The sequence below is a fragment of the Pelodiscus sinensis genome, chromosome 1, assembly GCF_049634645.1.
Source record: "Pelodiscus sinensis isolate JC-2024 chromosome 1, ASM4963464v1, whole genome shotgun sequence".
NCBI lineage: Eukaryota > Metazoa > Chordata > Testudines > Trionychidae > Pelodiscus > Pelodiscus sinensis.
In genome coordinates, this window is record NC_134711.1 from 222,561,275 (window position 1) to 222,581,936 (window position 20,662).

The window sequence follows — 20,662 nt, forward strand, 5'->3', positions numbered from 1 at the left end:
GCCCGAGCCACACGCACAGCGGCCTCCTCCCTCGCTTCGCACCCCACTCGGAGCGTCACACACACGCGGGGGCATTTGGCGCGGGCTCAGCAGCGCAGCCCAGAGGCTGGGGGGAAGGGGGGTAGGAGGGGTAGGCCGCCTCTCCCGATCTGCAGCTGCTCGCCCCGTTACCGCTGGGGCTGCCTCGCTGGAGCTGTGCCCCCACCCCCACCCTCGGGGCTACAGGGCTGAGCTGCGCCAAGCAGCGCTAGGAGGCGGCATGCGAGGGACTGAGCAGCTTCCCCTTCTCCTTCGCTGCCCTGCCGTGTGGCAAGCAGCAGGGCGCCCCGCCGCCAGCCTCGCCGCGCCTAGTCACAGCAGCAGGTCGCCAATGAAAGCATAAGGACGGCGGGGACGTCAATTAGAGGGAGGGTGGCGCCGGGGTGGGGGGAATCCCATTGCGCGCCAGCGTCTCGTTAGAGTCTCCGCAGCGCCAGAGGTTTCCCCGGGTGCACACGGGGGGCTGCGAGGAGGGGGGGGGCAGCCTAGGCGGGGGGAGGACGGGGCGTGAAGGCGCGCAGGGGAGGGAGAGAGGGGCGATGCGGCGAGGGGCGGGAAGGCTCTGCTGGGCGGAATACTAATCAGCCGGGCTCCCAGTCTGCAGCAGCCCCGGCGCCGCAGACACACACACACCCCGAGATCTCCGGCTGCCACACGCACAGAGCCAGGGGACAGCACCCTGCTCCCGCCAGGCGGGGATCTTGTCACCCCCATCGCCTCTCCCTGTCCCCCCTCCCCCGCCCCCATGCCCTTTGATGGCTGGCATCACAGACCTTCCCAGGAGCCGGGTTTGCCACCTCTGCCCCCGCCGGGCTGTCTCCGAGCCGAAGTTTGAACTCTCCGGCTCTGCCGCTCCCGCCGTCTCCTCCCCCGCGCGGGCTTGAAGGAAGAGGCAAGCGCCGCTGGAGCCCCGGCGGCGCCCATGGCAGGATTAGCAGCCGCGCTCCAGTCGCCCGCTCTGGCCCCTCTTCTTCCCAGCCCCGCGCCGGAGAGCTGCAGCGGGGGCATGTGAGCGCCGCGCCGTGCCCCGTGGAGTGAGTGTCTCCCTGTGCCGCGCTCCCACACACTCGCACCAAGAAGAAGCAGCCCGTGGCTAAAGCGCTGTCAACTTGGCACGAACCAATGCAGATGCACCACAGGTTTTAGCGGAGGGGTCCTGCTTGCCGGGCAGGGGGGGCTGGGTGAGGGGGGATTTCTGCCAGAGACCATCGGGATCGCTGCAATTCCGAACTCCTCTCCTCTCCTCTCCTCCGGCTGTGGCTCCTGCTGGGTGACATGCAGTCCCTCATTTCTCCTGTGACCAAGGCTATTCTGGTAGCTTTGTTCATCTTTGCCATCCTCCTGATTCTCTATGTGATCCTGTGGTACATCTGCCGGGATGTGGATTGCGATCACGGAATCTGAGCTGGGATGCTGGGCAGCGGCTTAGCAGAACCGTGACACGATACACAAGCCAAGCCAATATCGAAGCCAGCCGAAAGAGCCCGGGGGGACCACAGTCAAGGTATCACCTGAAATTGACCTTCAGAGATCAGGGTGACCCGGTGAGTCTCCACGGAGCTTGTTTGCAAACGCGTGGGGAGAGGGGGGGGGGTGTGGAAGGGGAGGGGAAGACAAGGAGAGAAGAGAGAACTTCTTGTGCTTAATTAAGCAATGATTGTACAACAAACACCTTCCAGCTGCACTTCTGATCTCAGCAAGTACTGCAGTGTCAGATTGCCTGGACTGCCTTCCACAGCTGTTCCATGAGTGGACACTGTACCAAACAGAACCCGTCCCTTTGGCTTTTCCCACCCGTGCGGCCAATGTTTTCTGTCATTTTTATTCAGATAATATATTTATTCGAGGGGGCTTTTTGGTCAGCCTGCTTTGGCTAGGTCCACCCTCTCTGTTTGATCGTGGGGCACCTACATGCAATAGCACCTAACTCTAATAGGATAGGTGTCTTTATCATTGCTGTGAGAACTACTTTTAAAAAATGCGTCTGGTTGATGGTAGTAGGGAAAGGGCTGGAAGGAAAGTAAGACTGATGTGGTGGTGCCTTTTGCAGCCACACATTGGTATGCAGGAGGTAGCTGCAGTGCTAAACAGACCATAAAGGTGAGCCCATGCGATAGAAAAGCAAACGCTTCATCAATTGCAAGGAGAAAATCACGAAAGTAATCGGAAATTATGGAGAACATATATGTTATTCAACGGGAAAAAGTACACTTTTCATGACGAAAACACAAGGGTTTTTTTCCGTCGGTTTTTCTTTATTGTTCCGTCTTTCCCCCCTTTTGTAATAGATTTACAAAAGGGGAACAATGTGTTAAGTTCTGAATGGCAAAAGCACTTGCTTTGTTTCCGCCAAATGTTATCCCATGAAAGAGGTTCAGTGGCTAAGGGGTAAAAACGGTGCAAACCCAGCTGTCTCAGAATATATCGAGAAAGTGTGTACAGTAATTGCAGAATCGGTGAGCGTGTACTTCAGGTGCACGGTGAACATACATGAAACACATCCTGCGCTGTTATTTTCCACACCTGAATGATTTTCATCTATTGGATGCTATTGCTATTATTGCTGTATTTTGTTTTGCTACAGCGTGCTATAATACTGGAGCATATTTAAAGACATAGAGACGTTATCTTTAAACGCGAGAAGCCCTTTAGAAATGAAAATGGTACTAAACGTTCACTTTCTGATGTTTCTGTCCTTGTTCGAATAGCATTGAAGAATGGGAGTAGATTCCTAACTTCAATACGTATTATTCCCTCTGTCTGGGATATCGTGCGTGTGTGTATGTGTGTGTGTGTGTGTGTGAGAGAGAGAGAGAGAGAGAGAGAGAGAGAGAACTGAATTTGTTCTTAAAGATGCACAAGTATAGTGAAATACGACTGTCCAATTTAAGATGATTTGATGTTTTATGGCTATGATGGCAATATTGTTCTTACAGCAGACTTCTTATGGGAAAGGCAATCTGTTGCAAAGACCCTATTTTAAAGTAGACTCGTTTCTCATTTTGAGTTATGCTCCAATTCATATTGCATCTCGAAGGTCTCCTGATGTGGGTAGTGGATCAGTCTGAACATTACCGTTAACAGATCCTACTAATGTGATTATAGCAGCAGTGACATCAGTGTTCACTTGCCCTGCAACTACAGTAGGACTGCATTTGTTTACTTCACTCACGCACACAATGAAATGTCTGTTGCGCAACAACTGAACAGCAAAAAGACCATGAATGCAGTTTTAAATGATAATGAGTGTGTTTTTCGCTTGCACCCCTGGCCCAGACCCTCTTAACTGACATTTTGCAGTTTTACTGCTAAATAAACTATTTCCTGCCCAAGTAGGAAAGTGCTCTTTCACACTTTAACATGCCAAGCCATATTACATAACCCCCCTCCAAAATGACAGAAAGGCACACATTCTGCCTAAACCACAAACAGGGGGGAAATAATTCAGTCCAATTGTAATGACTCTGTCATTTAATGTTAATTATTTTATAGAAAATCAATGTCACATGCAGGGCAGGACAGAGTGGGGCAGGTTAACACAGATGCCGCTAAACTTTTAAAACAGGAATATGTGTGCATAGATAATAACTATTAAGTTCAGATACAATTGTTTATTCATTTGCCATGTTTCATAGGTCTGGTCATAATCAGTGTTAATCAGCCTCATATTTGTAGAGGCTCTAAAAAGTATCATTGTCTAGATTTATAGTTGCACACTATTTAATCACTAGCTGCATTTAGGAACTATGCTTGTTGTCTGTTGTAATGTATTAACAAATGATAGATTATAAGCAACCTTCTAAAAACATTAAAGTCACTCATGCTATTACTACAGTCTGACACGATAAAATTGAGGCCTCATTGAAGTCACTGGGAGTTTTATCCTTGACTTCAGTGGAACCAGAAGTTTACTTCAGATATGAATTTGTAATAGGAAGGAATAACTGCAACCAAGAGAACTGTCAACAAATGAAAAAAAAATCAGTTTATAGTGGAAAACCAGAGTTTTTAATTTCTTTTTTCGTGCTGAAAATCTGGAGAAAGTTTGATTTCTATTTTATTTATTTATATATTTATTTTGCTAGCAAAAGACATGATGGGCGTCCTTTTTCTATTCACTTAATTCAACAGTCATTACCAAATCAACCTCTCCCTGTGTTTTCTTATTTCCCCTCAAACTGACATCTAAACATTAATGTTACTGAGATATTAAGTATATTGAAATGAGATGGATAAGAAGTAAGGCACAGACCCTCAAAAGTATCTAAGCATCTAACGGCTACCTAAATATCTGAGATGTGGGGAGGGAATAACTCCATATTTATGAAGCCCATAATACAGCTCTTATAACTTCATGATAAGTACTAAAGAACTCCTCTTCTGATGGTTGACTAAAATTCCGATTATGTTCCCATTGAAATCAAAGGGAATGTTACAGTATTACAAAAGTTGTAGTGAAATATATTAGAAGTATGTCATTATATAAACAGAAGTTTAATATGCTATAGAAACCATTTTAAAAGAAGATATTTTGTTACATCACAAGTATGTATAAAATAATTTAAAAATTATCATACATTTTACAGTAAAATTATAGATGTTACTGAATTTTATGTGCCACAGGGTAGCATGAGTGGCATGGTGCTAGGAATGCCCGAGTTCTCAACTTAATGTTGACTATGTTTGCTGCATATGTTTGGACAAATGGTTTAAGACCCTGTACAATATTCTTTACTCCTTATCCAGGAAAAAAAATAGTTCAAATTTGTGGAATTTTGCTTGAAAAGGTAGGGGACTAAGTAGGCACTTAGCTTTTCAGTTTTGCCATCTCTCTGCTTCCTTTCCTGTAAAATGGGGTTAACGTGGGTCAGATTCTCTATGGTGTGCCTACATAAATTGATTCTGTAGCTGTTTTAACAAACACATTAAGGATCATCCAAGTGTAAAAGAGATTGGGATGGAAACATTGAATTAGCCTATGGGCTTTAGTGTCTTTCCCTTCTCTGATCTGGCATAGCAGGAAAAAGGGGCCAGGAATAGAAGAAAACAATGTATGGCCAGGGTGCCTCTATATCATACCAGTACTCTGCTGTGTTTTTGTCTCCCCGTAGCCATTGCAGTCCTGTGCAAATTGGAACAGCAGTGTTGGAAGACAGAAAAGGTGAACTTAAATCCATCTTTGCACAGTTCCAGTTCCCAATTTACTTTGGAAACAGGAACCACTTAGTGAAATTCTATGGTCTGTGCTATGCAGGCCAGACAAAATAAGCCATAAGGACCCCTCATGGCTTTATAATCTATAAACACAGGCATTCCAACAAACATTTAGTTTTATTTGGGGATCTGGCTCTCTATATTTATAACCTGGCTCATGGGGGATTGGGAGGATTAATTAGGCAATGCTTGCAGTGCAATTTAAGAATTCAGAAGGGCCTTTTAAATGCTAAATATTCTTATTCATGAGCATTTCACTTGCTCAGATATATCTGAAGAACAATGTACATGCATCCTTTTCTTATTCTTCAACACTAATAATGATGCTGTCCTAATAATATGAGTAAAAATCCCACCTGGCTACATAGTGTTCTAAAATGCAGAAAAGTGTAGGCCTTCAAGACTGCTTCTTCCTGAAGTCCCACATCAGTTATACCCCACTGCTTACTTTTTTAGTGTGTTCTATACACACCAGATAGTTCAATATTGTTCGAGAGAGAGTACATTGGATAAAAAGTCTGTTGAAAACTTGTACTGCCGTTTCTCAGCAAGCAAAAGAATAGTTAACATTTTTCGTTTCTTTTATGACTTTTTGTTTGTTTTTCTCTCCTACATTATGCTATTCTGAGCTTTGACACCTTTGGACATAATATAATTTGAAGACAAATTGAACAAACTGATTTTTCCTAAAGTGTGCTGGTAAAGTGACACAAATATTGGGGAATTTTCCATACAAATCTGCAGTGCATTATTTGTGGTAAACAGGTTTTTTTTTGTTCAGGTAGAAATCCTTTAAAGTAAAAATAGCTTTCTTGGTTTGGCATTCTATTTTAATGTGCAGCATATAGTTACAGTCTGATGCCTTGTAAATACTAGAGCTCAGATTTTAAAAAATAATTATATATCTAGTAGGATTATCAAAAGTTTCTAAGCATCTAAAACTCATTCAATTGCTGTTAGGCATGTTAGGCATTAGGCGCTTTTGAAAATTCTAGTAGGCAGCTAAATACATTTAAAAATCTGGTCCTAAGTGAAAAGATTTGGATTTAGTCCTGCATACGCTGTCTGCCGTTGAGAATTACATATCTGATTTAGGAACTTTGTTGAGGTATCAGGGAATCATGGAAATTCATGTTGCAGCATGTCATTGTGAACAAGCTTAGATACAAAAAGGGGCATATGATAATAGAGTGATAAAATATAATTAATTTGAATCATAATTGGTGTTTGGGTTAGTGAGACACAGAGGATGGGGGGTAGAGATTACCTGAATTTGTGTTTGCATAAAAGAGATGAAGAAATGGAAAGAAAAATCAGAGAAGAATATAACATCAAGAGGGAAGTAGAGTGACTCCAGAGAATTCAAATTCTGAAAAGTGCACCTAATGTTGGTCTCAAAGGACATGAAGTGTCACTTCCATTTATGAAAAGTATTTTTTAGATAACTAAGGGATTAAGATAGAAATCCAAATGTCTGCAGCTACCTGAGATTCTTTATATGAATGCCGCTGTTCATTTAGGCTTGAAATTCATGTCTGCTTTAGTTCACATATACACACCTGCACTTAAAAAGTAATAGTTTTACAGCTATTTCATGGAGACTAGAAGAAAGATGATATACAATCATATTTTAAATGAAGTGCATTGATGCAGAGAGTACATACTTTGTAAGCATATTTTATTTTTTTTAAAATGAGTGTAGATTCCATTTGGTACAGAAAAAGTGTTGGTTGGTAATCTGGTGCTGCTGCTGCTGCTGCTGCTGCTGCTGTTATTATTGTTCCAGTTCTCATCTATGGCTACACATACGACTCTGCACTCTGAACCCTGATAGAGAACCAGCTTCACCGAGGACATGGGAAGTTCATATCTATGATTTTTGATGATGCACCTTTCAGGCACTTATGACACTTTTCATGTGCCGTCTGGAGACAATTTCTTCGATCCTGCTCAAACCTGTTACATGCTGATCTTGTCAAAGACTGCCAGTAAGTCCTATTCTGAGCCATTTGCTCATATTTGAGATTGATACCAGCCTACAGAATGGATGACTCTTTTTTCTTTTGCCCTGCCTCAGATCCCCATACAAGATCTGTTTTGGGAGCCTGTCTATGAGCCATCAAGGCACAGACATCTGCAAAAAAGTGCCTCGACCTGAGGACTTAGTGTGGTGTCTTCAAATCTCAAAAAAGTGAGCCATCGAGTTAGTGGTGGATGTATATGTCTTGATTCAAGTCCCTTGTGGCATAGCTGAGGAGACAGTCAAAGGACAAACTGAACAGCACTGGGGCAAGTACAATAGCCTTTCTTCTTCCTCTCCAATGTTACTCAAGATATTGTGGAACACCTTTGGGCCTGCTACTTTGTACAGTTCTGCTGGAATACAATCCTTTCTGGAAGGTTTGCAGGAGTTCAGTTGTTCGATGGCTTTCATGACCTCTTCAACTGATGGAGAGAGACTGACATTCTTTTTGATGGATTTCCTGGCAATCAAGGACACACTGATCAACAGTTGATGGTCTATTGAGTACACTATTGAAGTGTTCAGTCCATCTCTGTATGATTCCCTCCTTGTCTTTTATGAGGGTTATGTCATCTGCCAATTTCAGAAGAACTGTGCCAGAGTTAGATGGCTCATAGACAGCTAAGAGAGAATTAAAGAATATCTTGGCATTGTTTGTATCCATGTAATGCTGAGCTTTTGCAGCCTTTCTCTCCCATCACTCATTCTGCATTCTCCTCAGTTCAAACTGAACTTTGTTCTGTAGGAACTTAAACCTATATTTCTTTGAGATGGAAACTGAGATCATTTTGTCATTCAATGAACGCTTTCTGCTTGTCACTTACAAGTTTGGAACTGTCTTTGTTTTCATCTAACCAATCCTGGGAAGTGTGCAAAGTCTCCACCCGCCCTGCCTGCAAGGAGTGTGTAGTGCTTAGAAATGCCACGTGCTCCTGGCGGGGAGGGAGGAGACTTCATGCACTCCCCCAACCCCTGATTGGCCTGGGGGGGAGGGGAAACATGTGAAGTCTGCTCCTGCCCTGCACAGGATGCAACGCTTCTACGCACTGCATGCTCCTTGCAGAATGGGGGCAGGGTGGGAGGAGACTGTGTGCTTGCCCCACCCCCAGGCCAATCAGGACTTTGAGGTGAGAGGGAGCATGTGAAGTCTCCACCTGCCCTGCAAGGGGCTCAGCTGCTCAGTTGGCGGTTGACTCTAAGCATGGCACTCCTTTGCAGGGTGGGGGCAGGGAGCGAGAGATTTCATGTGCTCCCCTCCCCAGGCTCTGATTGACCTGGGGGCAACAGGGGGAGCATGCAAAGTCTCCTCCTACCACCAGGGGCACGGGTATCTAGAGGGAACCGCCAGCTGTTCAGAACAGTTGGTTCTCTCGGGGGGAGGGGGGGCAAGGATTTTGCACGCTCCCTCACCCCCAGACCAATTAGAGTCTGTGGGTGGGGAAGCATGGAAGTGTCCTGGCCCTGCCCCTTCTTCCTGAGGCCCTGCCCCTTCCAGGGCAGCCTGAGGCCTCTTCAAAAATTTCTGAAGTGGCCCCCGGTCAAAAATTATTGCCCACCCCTGCCCTAGAAAGTTAGGGGAAAAGTTATTAGATAGTTAACTTATTGTGACCCTGTAAATATACACATGTACAGAAATTTGGACAAAAGAAGTAATTGAATGTCAATATTTATCCTAAAAAAAATTATAGAAATTTCTATAGTGTATAGAAATTGCAAAGCAACTGTTGCCATTTTGCTTCACAGAGGATTCTTCCCACATCATACCAGTGTTACCAATGAGGTCAGATGTAGAATAAAAGTGGGTAAAAAGTTCTGAAAAGATTACTTCAAACACCTAAAGTTATACACATATTCCATGACAAATTCTGCTCTCAGTCACATTGGTAAAAGATCATTGAATCAAATGAGCTTGCATTGGTGAAGAAATTTGACCACTTTTGGACAGATCAGTGTTATTTTAGAATAACTGCGTGTCCTTCCACCCCGCCCCCAGAGAGTCCCCCTAGGCCCTGGACCATCCCTGCCGAGCGCGGCTCTCAGCGCGGCTTCCCCTCACTGGCTGCTGCTGCCATGCACAGCGTTGCAGGTGGGCGGGGAGGATGCCCGGGCATGACGTGACGTCACGGCCCGGGATTTTAAAACTCCTCAAAGACACATTGCAAAGCATGGCTGGCTCCGGGTTTGGACTCCGGGACCTGAGTGCTGACTCCGGCCCCTCAAAGTGGAAGGCATAATGTAGGGAAGGGGCTTGTGTGGAGGGGGACGAGGGGAGGGGAGGGGAAGGGGCTTGTGCGGAGGGGGAGGAGGAAGAAAGGGGAAGGCACCAAGAGACAGGACAAATGGCAGGGGGCCAAGTGCAGACAATGAGGGAAAGGGCAGGAGGGGAGGTGTCAGTGGGAGTGGGGACAGGGTGATGCTGGGAGAGGAGAGGAGAGGGGAAAGGCATTGGGGACTAGAGGAAGAGGGGGAGGCGCTGGGAGAAGGCTTGAAAGAAGGGGTGGGCATGAGAAAGGTGGGGATGGAGCAAGTTATGTGTGGGGGCACAGAGGCGTAGGAGGGGAATGGGGCAGAGAGTGGTGAGTGGGTGTGTGACGTAGTGGGGGTACCTGGCTGGTTTCTATGCTGCTGGCTCTGGGGTAACCCCCACTGGCTGCCGTGGGTACCATGACCCAGCAAAACAGGATGAGTCACTATGCAAACGAGTATGGCCAGACACCCCCCATGGAGAGGAACAAAGGAAGGTGGAATTCTACCCTGGCTGGGGGGCAGGGCTGGAAGAGTGTTAGTGAGTTGCGGGCTGGGAGCATGGAGGAGACAGCCTAGGGAAAGGGGCTGGAGTTTAGGGGCCCAGTCTCCCCCATCTTAAGGGGGCCTGAGGCATCCTAGCCCAGCTCTGTGACCAGATTACGTCTGTGCTGTGCTGTACCCTGGAGAGGCAATAAACTTCCTCTATTCCACCGGCTGGTGAAGTCTGTTTGTGCCATTTCGGGGTGCAGGAGACGGGGGACCCCCAACCCGCCATCACAGGGTGGGCATCAGGGAAAAAGAGGGCAAAGGGGGCAGGGACAGTAAGGGAAGAGAGAGGCACCAGGAGGGTGTAGGGCTAAGGAAAGGTGCAGGTGCGATGGGGATTCTGGGGTGAAACGGAAGGGCAGACACCTGCAGGGGAGAGACCAGGACCAGAGGGGAGAGTCAGGGCAGGTGTGTAGACAGAGGTGGGGGGCAGCAGGCACCAGGAGAGATGATGGAGCAAGGAGAGGAGACATGGCAGCAGAGAGAAAAAGGTAAAGGCTTAAAAATATTTATTATTAACTTGGTATGCTTCCCACGGACATTTTGTTTGCGCCCCACGGTGCAGTTTGGGTTTATGCGGGGATCAACACGTGGTCGGCGAGTGGGAGCCAAAACAAAAAAGTAGTCAGGGTAACGATCTTCTGTTGATATATGTTTTAGTAGTTAAATTCTTGGACTGTCGTTGCTCATGAAAAGTGCTGTCACATGGGTAGAAATCGGGTAAATATTTCATTTTATTAATATCACCAGAACTGACTTAAATGGGGCCTGCGTGTTGTATAGTCTTGCCTTAATCTTTGTATTCATGCCTGTCAATGTGAGAGAAGCTATTTGTATATATTTGCTTGCATATGCAACCACACTTAAGTTGAGGCTCTCAGCATGTTCTGCAAGTATCACTGTGGCCCCTGGGGCTTCCAAAGTTGAGTTGCCCTAGCTCATCCCTGACAGGTGTCTATCTAACCTGGTCTTAAATATCTGCAGTGATGGAGATTCTGCAATCTCCCTAGGCAATTTATTCCGGTGTTTAATCACCCTGACAGGCAGGAATTTTTTCCTAATGTCCAACCTAAACCTCCCTTGCTGCAATTTAAGCTCATTACTTCTCATCCTAACCTCAGAGGCCAAGGAGAACAATTTTTCTTCCTCCTCCATATGATACTCCTTTAGATACTTGAAAGCTGCTCTCATGTCCCTTTTTGGTCTTCTCTTTTCCAAGGTAAACAAGGCCAATTTCTTCAGCCTTGCCTCATATCTCATGTTCTCTAGACCTTTCATCATTTGTGTTGATCTTCTCTGGACTTTCTCCAGTTTCTCCACGTTTCCTGAAATGTGGCGACCGGAACTGGACATGATATTCCAGCTGGGGCCTAATGTAGATGGCTCATTCCCTGCCTAGGGTACGTGAGACTGGGCGGGTTAATTTCCAATCCTCCTGTTTATTCTTTTCCTAAGCCAGGAGGGCACAGTAGTTCTGATGGGGGCTCTGCAGGAAGGCAGCCCGCACTGCCCCCTGCCTGAAACCTTGTGTAGGTGTTAAACAGCTGTCCAGCCCACCCTAGAGGTGACTGCATCTCAGCGTGCCTGAAGCAACACAGCACCAGCAATGGACGGGAGAATGGCTCCCGGGCATGGCTTGCTCATGACTGCTTCAGTCCCATTGGATGAGCCTCAGCCTCTTTTCTTCCCCTCCCCCACTTTGCAGTGGGGCTGCAGACTCTGGGGGAGAGGGGTGGAGGCAGGCAGAGGTGTCTCCCTGCAGTAGATGTAGACACGTCTCTGTATTAATCATTCTCTCATAGAAGTTTTTAGCTCTGTATTGAGTCCTTTTACATGGAAACTTTGTATTACGTTTTGGTAGAATAGTCCCTAGGACAAGTGAGGCAGAGACTGTCCCTGGGGGGTGAATGAGGTGGGACTGGAAAAGGCGGAAGGTGAGCACTCTGGGCAGTTGCAAAGGTTGGGGAGGGGATGGAAGCCAGATCCAAGATCAATGGGCCCTGGGAAGTGGGCCCATTGAAAGGAGACTGGACCTGTGGATGCCTTGGGGGTCAGCAGCAAGGGCCTGCTTGCTTTTGGAAGCCCCCTCTTTGGAGGTGAATGGGGCAGCATTGAGACACCACCCAGAAGCCGGCAGACACTAACTGCAGATTCATGGGACGGTTGTCACAGATCTTGCACATGCATAAGATGATAGATCTGCAGGAGGGGGGGCAGTGGCGTAGTGAGGGGGCTGGAAGGGTCAGTTGCTCCTGAGAGAAAAATAATATAAAATGTAGTTAAAAATAGATGTCACACTTTTTAAAAGGAATACCATATCTCCTGCCTTTTGTCTATTTTTGCTCTTTAGGCCCCAAGTTAAAATTTTCAAAAGCACTTGAGTGACTAAAGTCATTTTTGAAAATTGGACTTGGAAATCTAAGCTCAGATTTTTAAAGGTAATTAAGCTCCTAAAGAGATAGTTGCCAACTCGGATCTTCAAAGATCTATCTGATCTTTACACACCTTTGAAAATCTGGTCATAAGTGTCCTAGTCAGTTCTGAACGTGAGATGTAGGAGCCCAGTCCTAATTCCTTCAGGCTTTTTTTTTAATTTAACATTTATCTACACTAATTCCCCTCCTTTCTCTTTCACTATCCAATAACTGCATGGATCAAAATTATAGGTGCTTTGTGAATATGCTGACTTGAGAGTGGAAAGATTTCATATTGTCATGTATGATTCCTAGTAACCCATCTCAAATATGAAAAATTAGGTTGATACCTGTTCATATAGCTGTTGAATTCAGTTCACCATTTGCAGTATCTAATTAGGATGTTTAGTGGAGAAGATATTGTTTTTTAAAATTTATTTATACTGTGGGCAAAGCATGGGATCACAAGAATTCCTCCATTGTTTTACCATGAGTCTCAAAACATTTGGGCTATGTCTACACTGGCGCTATGCAAATGAGGCTAAGCATGGAATATCGCCAAGCTTCATTTGCATATCTAATGAGCCGCCATTTTTTGCAGAAGAGGCTCTTGCGCAAGAAGGAGCTGTCTACACTGCCCCTGCTCGTGCAAGAAAAACCCTCTTGCGCAATGCTGTTATGCTGATTATTTTCAGGATTGTTTTTCTAAAGGCCTGGAGTAAATTGATTATGTAGGAATCTCAACTTTCATTTAAAAAAAAGTTCTCTATACTTCTGGGCCTTACAGCTAAGGAGGACAGCTTTAAAACATGAACTCTAAATACTCAAGAAACAAAAGGCCAATAAAAATCCAACATGTTTTATTTAAAAAAAATCTTATGATTTGTAGACCATTCTCATAACTTTGTGTAGGCGTTGCTTGTGATTTTTGGGTTGGCAATACTGCTCTTTGATTGGTGAATTTAGAGAGGTCTCTCCCTTCAGTTTCCCTTTCCACCCTCCTTTTTTGTCACAGGTCATCAGAGAATCATAGAAACAATGGAGAGTAGGGTGAGTCCATGACTTTGGTTAATGACTGGTCAGGGTGACTAATGATTATCAGCCAGTGGTCTGAATGAGCTATCTACTGCCATCTGTTAATCAACTGTAGGAAAAGGCTTCATGGGCAGGCCGTATTTATATAGACATACCTACTTTGCCACAGAGATCGGTAGACACACTTGCTGTGTCAAGGTGATCAATTTTGGCTCTTTTGGGTTGAAATTCACTTAAGACTTGGAGCTGGGAGAATGAAATGTTGTTATCCATATTGTATGATTAAAAGGTTAAAGACCTGAACTTAATATGACCAGGCTTAGGGTCTACCATAACTTGAACACTAAGCAGAGGCTACAGAGTCACATCTAACTGAAAGTCACAGAAGATGGAAACAGGTTTTATTTCTGGTGGTGTAGAGTCTATTTGGGAGTCCTCAATTATATCTGACACTTTACATCCAGTGTTTAAAGGCAGAGCTGACTAGAATCAATTGAGAGTCCTTGTCTTGTCTCAGTGATCGCTTGAGCAAAAATCATTGATAAAATCTTGAGTAGACTAACCTTGGACTCAACATGCAGGCAGTGTGTTGAAAGGCAGTGCAAAGGAGGCAGTGGTGGTGAGGTACCATATTACCTAGTGAAATCATTGGTGCTGAAATCACTAAGGACTGGAATTTGACCACAGAACTGACACTTTCTTAACAAAGACGCCATTTTTGCTATTTAAAAAGTAAATCAGTGTGACAGAAAACTGCAATGCTCTCTGGTAACTTTTTAAAAATCAAACTTTAAACTTTATTGAAAAAATTGGATAGTTTGCAATTGAAAATATTTGACCTACACTTAAGGCAACTGATTTAATTTTGTGTAAAATTTTGCATAATAAAGGATGGCAATATTTTTTGAAAATGTTCAACTATATTGATATACATTTTGATCAGATCTACTTCTAATGTGATATTTGTGTGTGGTTGTGGTTTGTTGTGTGTGGTTTTGTTTTGTTTTTTTGTTCAATAAAAAATATTGGGTGGGTGGGTGGGGCCCCACCAGAACAGTTCGAATTGGGCCCCGCACTTCCTAAAGCCGGCACTGCATACTGCTAAACCATGATGTCTTCCCATTTGATGTCATTTTATAAACACTTATAAAAAAATTAAATTAATGGAGATTGTCTATCTCCTACAACTGGCAGGGACCTTGAAGGTCATCAAGTCCAGTCCTCTGCTTTCACAGTAGGACTAAGAACCATCCCTGACTAATTTTTGCTCTATATCCCTAAATGGTCTCCTTTGAGGATTGAACTCACAATCCTGGATTTAGCAGGCCAATGCTCAAACCACTGAATGCTCTCTCTCTCTCCCCTAAATAATTTTGTCTTGCAGATTGGATGTGGCACCTCAAAGTTATCTTGTCACAGCTCCCTATCTCTCCACATGTAAGGAGGCAATAACAACAATGCTGAAATATTATGGCAATTCAAGAAAATAAAATATTTTTGAAAGTGTATGACATTTAGTGCTATTCTTTGTCTCATGTCAAAGTAAAAGCACAGCTAATAAAAAGACTTACAACACTTAGAAGAATATACTGACACTGAAAACCGTGTCATTTTAAAAGAAGAATAAAAGCAATTGCTAAAGAGGAAAGTATATTGCTGGGCAGAGAGGATAGTCTCTTTGCTGTGACCAATGTACATGGCATTGCTCTTAAATAATATCACATTCTTTCTTTAACGTAAAGTGCAAGACATTTCTTTCAATTAAGTAAGAGAATACCTTTCAACGCAATTAAAAATAAACAAAAGTCAAACTGCAGATTATATTTTATTGAGAGGTGAAAGCCAGAAATGTTTGAAGATATTCTTGACCTTTAAGCTCTTTTCTTAAATATGGGAACAACAGATGGGGACTGTGAATGTTTAAAATTGCATGAACAAACATTTAGACTTAGAAATGGATGGAGTGCTAATGACGTCTAGAAACATTCTTGTTGGATTCAGAAGTTAGAGCTGCCTAATAAATTAAGGAACTGCCCAGCAAAGGCAATGATCAACCATGGCATGTTGGCAAAGACAAACACATGGGTCCTTATTAGTGACATGATATAAAAAGCAACATCAATTTAAAATCCTCCCATGTCAGAAGTGCTAAGCTAATGATTTGCTTTTCATATTTGGATGGCCATATTACAGAACGGATCTCCGGTCATTGTGTACTAGATGTGAAAAACATGGCCTAAATGCAATGATGTGGCTACTGTACACTAACTCTTTTTGTTAAGAAACTTGGAAGAGAGCATATGTGTTATGAGAAGGGCTAGAATCAATGTAAATGGTCTATTCGGGGGGAGAGGGAGGATTATTTAAATGAAAGCAGTAAGGAAACCTTTGTTTCACCCATCCGGATCTCATTGGTCCCTCATCACAGAATCAGGATGGTTTTATATACTAGTTCGCTTATTGGGACAGAAGAATGTAGATACTAGATTTAGAGGACGTCAAGAGTTACTAAAAGTTTAAAAATCTATCTACATTTAGAAACAGCCTATTTTCTGTAGATGTCTAACTTAATAAAAATATTGCATTCTCTGTTAAATAATGAATGGACCTGAATTGATAAGAACAGTTCTTCTTGCCTTACTTATGCAACAGTTCCAGTGAATTTTGCAAGAATAATGTAATCAGGATTTGGCCCCCAAAATTCATTGACTCAGAAACTAATGGAACTATAGCTGGACTCCTTAAGCAATAAATATTAAAATTACATCCAGGCTTGTCATCACTATGCATCCTCTATTAGAAAGGAGCACACAACTAGCCTTGTCAGTTCTGTATATGTAATTATTTTTGTAAATGGGAAAAATGTCTTTAAGTGTTTTCATTTTATTCCATCATGCCCAGCCAACAAAATCATATTTGGAAATGTGTTTACTAGGTCTTCAAAATTACCCTGTTTGTTAAAAGGACACAACCAAGTGATTACTTTTATAGCTATTTGTACAAACTCCATTTTTTATTATACCTCTAGTAGGCTTGAAAATGATTGTTTTCCCTACCAATTTTGCTACTGAAATTTACATCAGCATTTACAACTTTAGCTTATGATTGTGCCTTATTATCTAGCCAGAACATCTTTGTTTATGCACGAATATCACAGATGATGAAAACACAGCTCTCAGAATAGTATGCATTAGTGAAGGATTCCTGCAAAGTTGGCTGAGTTGAATACAAAATAAGGATACAAATACATCCCTCAGCTAATTGAATTGGAGATGCCTTTTGGATCAATTTGGCCCACTGTGTTTTATAGTCATGACATCTCTTGTTTTTTATTATTGTTTTTTTGGAGGGAGGAAAGAGCTTATGTATTTTTCTGTACAAAAATATAATGGAACGAGGTGCTGATCCATTACTAGAACCCCTAAGTACTCTGCTCATACAAATAATAATACTAATAAAAGTATAAAATATAATCAAGTCTAGATGTTATATATTTTATCGTGCTTGTGTATCACTGCTGTTCTACTGAATGGGATTAAACCCACTAGACAGTGTTTCATAAGATGTATAATTCTGACAGAGATTCTCGTTTAGCTGATGTGGTAGAGCAAAGGGATCAGAAGACTATTTCTACTGTTGTAAATAGCCTTAGATTTGTTTACAATGTTGAAGTAACCAATGCCAGATAATTTCATCTGCGCAAATCACAAAATAGAGAAGAAGAAGAAAAATTAAAAGGCCCAAGCAGTTTTGTATCATATTCCATTCAACTGAGTGTCACAGACTAAACAGGTGAAAATCCTGTTGCTATTGAAGTTAATGGCAACATTTCAATAGGGGCAGGAATTCACCCAATGTATTAATTTATTTTTATTTTCACATACAAACATTACCAGTAATGCCTAGTTCAGGCACTAACATATCAAAAATAAAACTCAGCAGGGAATTGCAACCATCTCTTTTGTGCAAAAACAAAAAAAGGAAAACAACAGCCTACACAGAAAATCCAAACTGTCCTTCTCTTTAGCTCCTGCAGAACATAGATCCTTATAATTAAATATATTCCTAAATGCTAGCCTACAATTGATGGTATTTGCAGGGTGCCCTAAAGCAGTGGCTCTTAACCAGGATATGCAGAGGTCTTCCAGGAGGTAAATCAACACATCTAGATATTTGCCTTTTTTAAAACAGGCTACATAAAAACATTAGTGAAGTTAGTACAAACTAAAATTTCATATAAGAACATAAAAATGGCCATACTGTGTTAGACCAAAGTGGCCAATACCAGATGCCCCATGGGGGAGGGAACAACAGGTAATCCTCATGTGGTCCCTCTCCTGTCATCCATTTCCAGACATACACAGACTAGGGACTAATAGCCATTGATGGACCTAACCTCCATGAATTTATCTAGCTCTTTTTTGAACCCTTTTAAAGTTCTAACCTTCACCGCATGCTCTGGCAAGGAGTTCAACAGGTTGACTGTGTGCTGAGTGAAGAAAGACTTCCTTTTGTTTGTTTTAAACCTGTTGCCTATTAATTTCATTTGGTGACCCCTTATTCACTTTTTCCACATCAGTCATGATTTTATAGACCGCAGTCATATCCCCCTTTAGTCTCCTCTTTTCTAAACTGAAAAGTCCAAGTCTTTTTAATCTCTCTTCATATGAGACCCGTTCCAAATCCCTAATCATTTTTTGTTGCCCTTTTCTGAACCTTTTCTAATGTCAACAGATCTTTTTTTAGACGAGCCAACCACATCTGTACACAATATTCAAGATGTGGGTGTACCATGGTTTTATATAGAGGCAATAAGGTATTCTCTGTCTTATTCTCTATCCCTTTTTAAATGATTCCTAATGTTCTATTTGCTTTTTTTTTCTGCTGCTGCAGAAAGATCTCTCTCTTGAGTAGCTGTAGCTAAATTAGTCCCCATCATATCGTACATATAGTTGGGATTGGTTTTTCAAATGTGCATTACTTTACATTTATCAATATTAAATTTCATTTGCCATTTTGTTGTCCAATCACTTAGTTTGGTGAGATTTTTTTGAAGTTCTTCACAGTATGCCTTGGTCTTAACTATCTTGAGAAGCTTGGTATCATCTGCAAATTTTGCCATCTCACTGTTTACCACTTTCTCTAGATCATTTATAAATAAGTTGACTAGGACTGATCCCAGGACAGATCCCTTGGGGGAACTAGTTACCTCTCTCCACTCGGAAAACCTACCGTTTACTCCTACCCTTCATTTTTTGTCTTTTAATCAGTTCTCAATCCATGAAAGGACTTTCCTCTTATCTCATTACTTTATTTAAGAGCCTTTGGTAAGGGATCTTGTCAAAGGCTTTCTGGAAATTTAAGTATACTATATCCACTCTATCCCCCTTGTCCACATGTTTGTTGACCCACTCAAAGAACTCTAGTAGATTAGTAAGGCATGGTTTCCCTTTACAGAAACCACGTTGACTTGCCTTCAACAAATTATGTTCATCTATATATCTGACAATTTTATTCTTTACTATAGTTTCGAATAATTTTCCCAGTACTGACATTAGACTTACCGGTATGTAATTGCCAGGATCACCTCTAGATCCTCTTTTAAATATTGGCGTCACATCAGCTATCTTCCAGTCATATAGTCAATGACTTATTTATACTGCTCTATATATGCTGCAATGTAAGTTTAATATTTATATTTCAAATTTTGAGAAAGTGAGCAATTTTTCAGCAATAATGTACTTCTGTGACACTTGTATTTTAATGTCTGATTTTGTAAGCAAGTAACTTTTAAATGAGGTGAAAGTTGTGGGTATGAAATTAGACTTCTGGAAGAGGTTGAGAGCCATTGCCCTAAAGTTAGTAAAGATGGATTATTTCAGATGGTGTGAAGTAGTTAATTCTGAAGTGGAGGGTCCTCCTTGAGAACATCATATAAGCTCCCTCTCTTTGCCATGGACATTACAACTCAAGCAGCTCCACTGATCTCAACAATATTACACAGAGATTTGATACAAGTACAATAAAAATAGAACACACCTATTATTAAATAAGATTTTATAATCAACAAGTTATAGACTGAGTAAATACTATACCAAGAACTCAGCTTTCATCTTATAGAATATGAAGGCATGTTTCCTTGATGCATAGGTGACATTTTAAATTTTCAAGTAATTCAGTTTTGCTGTTGTTATTATACTGCAGATCTCCCTATTGTGGAACAATTTTCAACTCTGGTGGCTGTTAGCAGTCTCCCTGCCAACCTATTGATTTATTCAGATGTAGTGTGAACCACATCATCATATAGTGTGAATCACTAGATCCACCTTTGTGAGGGTGAAACTCCAGAAAGGGGCATAGTTTGACCAATTATAGCTATAGTAAATGCATAAAGTTGGGTGGTATTGTACTTATCTGAAAGTGTTAGATAAGTGGGCAAGTAAAGTGAGCCTAAGATGCTACACTTCAATTTTACCTTAAGTGTATGAGCCTGCATAAGCATGCAAACAATAAAGAGCCATCTGGATACAAACATGTGACGTCTTTCTTCTATTTTTCTCCAAAATATCTGCATGCATGTGCATCCATTGGTCAAAATTTCCTTTATGCCCTCAGTATCTCCTATACACTTGAATGTTTGGATCCAAAGGATGTTGGTTCATTCAGGTGTGAAGAGCAAGAGACCATATCACATGACATAACAGACTTGTAGAGATGCCCTTCCCTAGAGGACAGAAACTGCAAAACAAATGTGGCATAATGCGAATCCCTTTATGTACTCTGAGTGGAAAATGTCTTGGGTGAGAAAGGAGAAAAAAGTGGGGCAGGATGCAGGGAGTCATATAGAAGCAAGAGGACTTGAAGAGAACCAGGGTCTGCTGGAGAGAGGTAGAGGTTAGTTTGAGGATCAAGGAGAAACTCAGAGAGTCAGCAACAACCTGGAACTCTGGGAATCACTGAAGGGATGAAGATTCTGGGAGAGGGATTGTTAGATGGAGGAAGCCTGGAATATTATTGGATGGCAAAAGAATGAGACACAGCTAGGGTATGTTGTTGTAGCAGGGAGGCAGAGCAAGAGTGGTTGGGTTGTTGGGGACAGTGGGAACCTGCAAGCCTTTTGGGAATTTAGGGCATTTGGGGTCAC

At 42.6% G+C, this 20,662-nt stretch overlaps 1 protein-coding gene across 1 annotated transcript in view; it reads left to right on the forward strand.

Moving 5' to 3' along the window:
• Positions 1 to 1,443: 1,443 nt before the first annotated feature.
• DHRSX (dehydrogenase/reductase X-linked) overlaps positions 1,444 to 20,662 on the forward strand; it is a 290,229-nt gene continuing 271,010 nt past the window's right edge. Inside the window, exon 1 of the mRNA XM_075915713.1 lies at positions 1,444 to 1,583. The gene's annotated coding sequence lies outside the window, so the exon portion shown is untranslated. The remainder of the gene's footprint in view (positions 1,584 to 20,662) is intronic.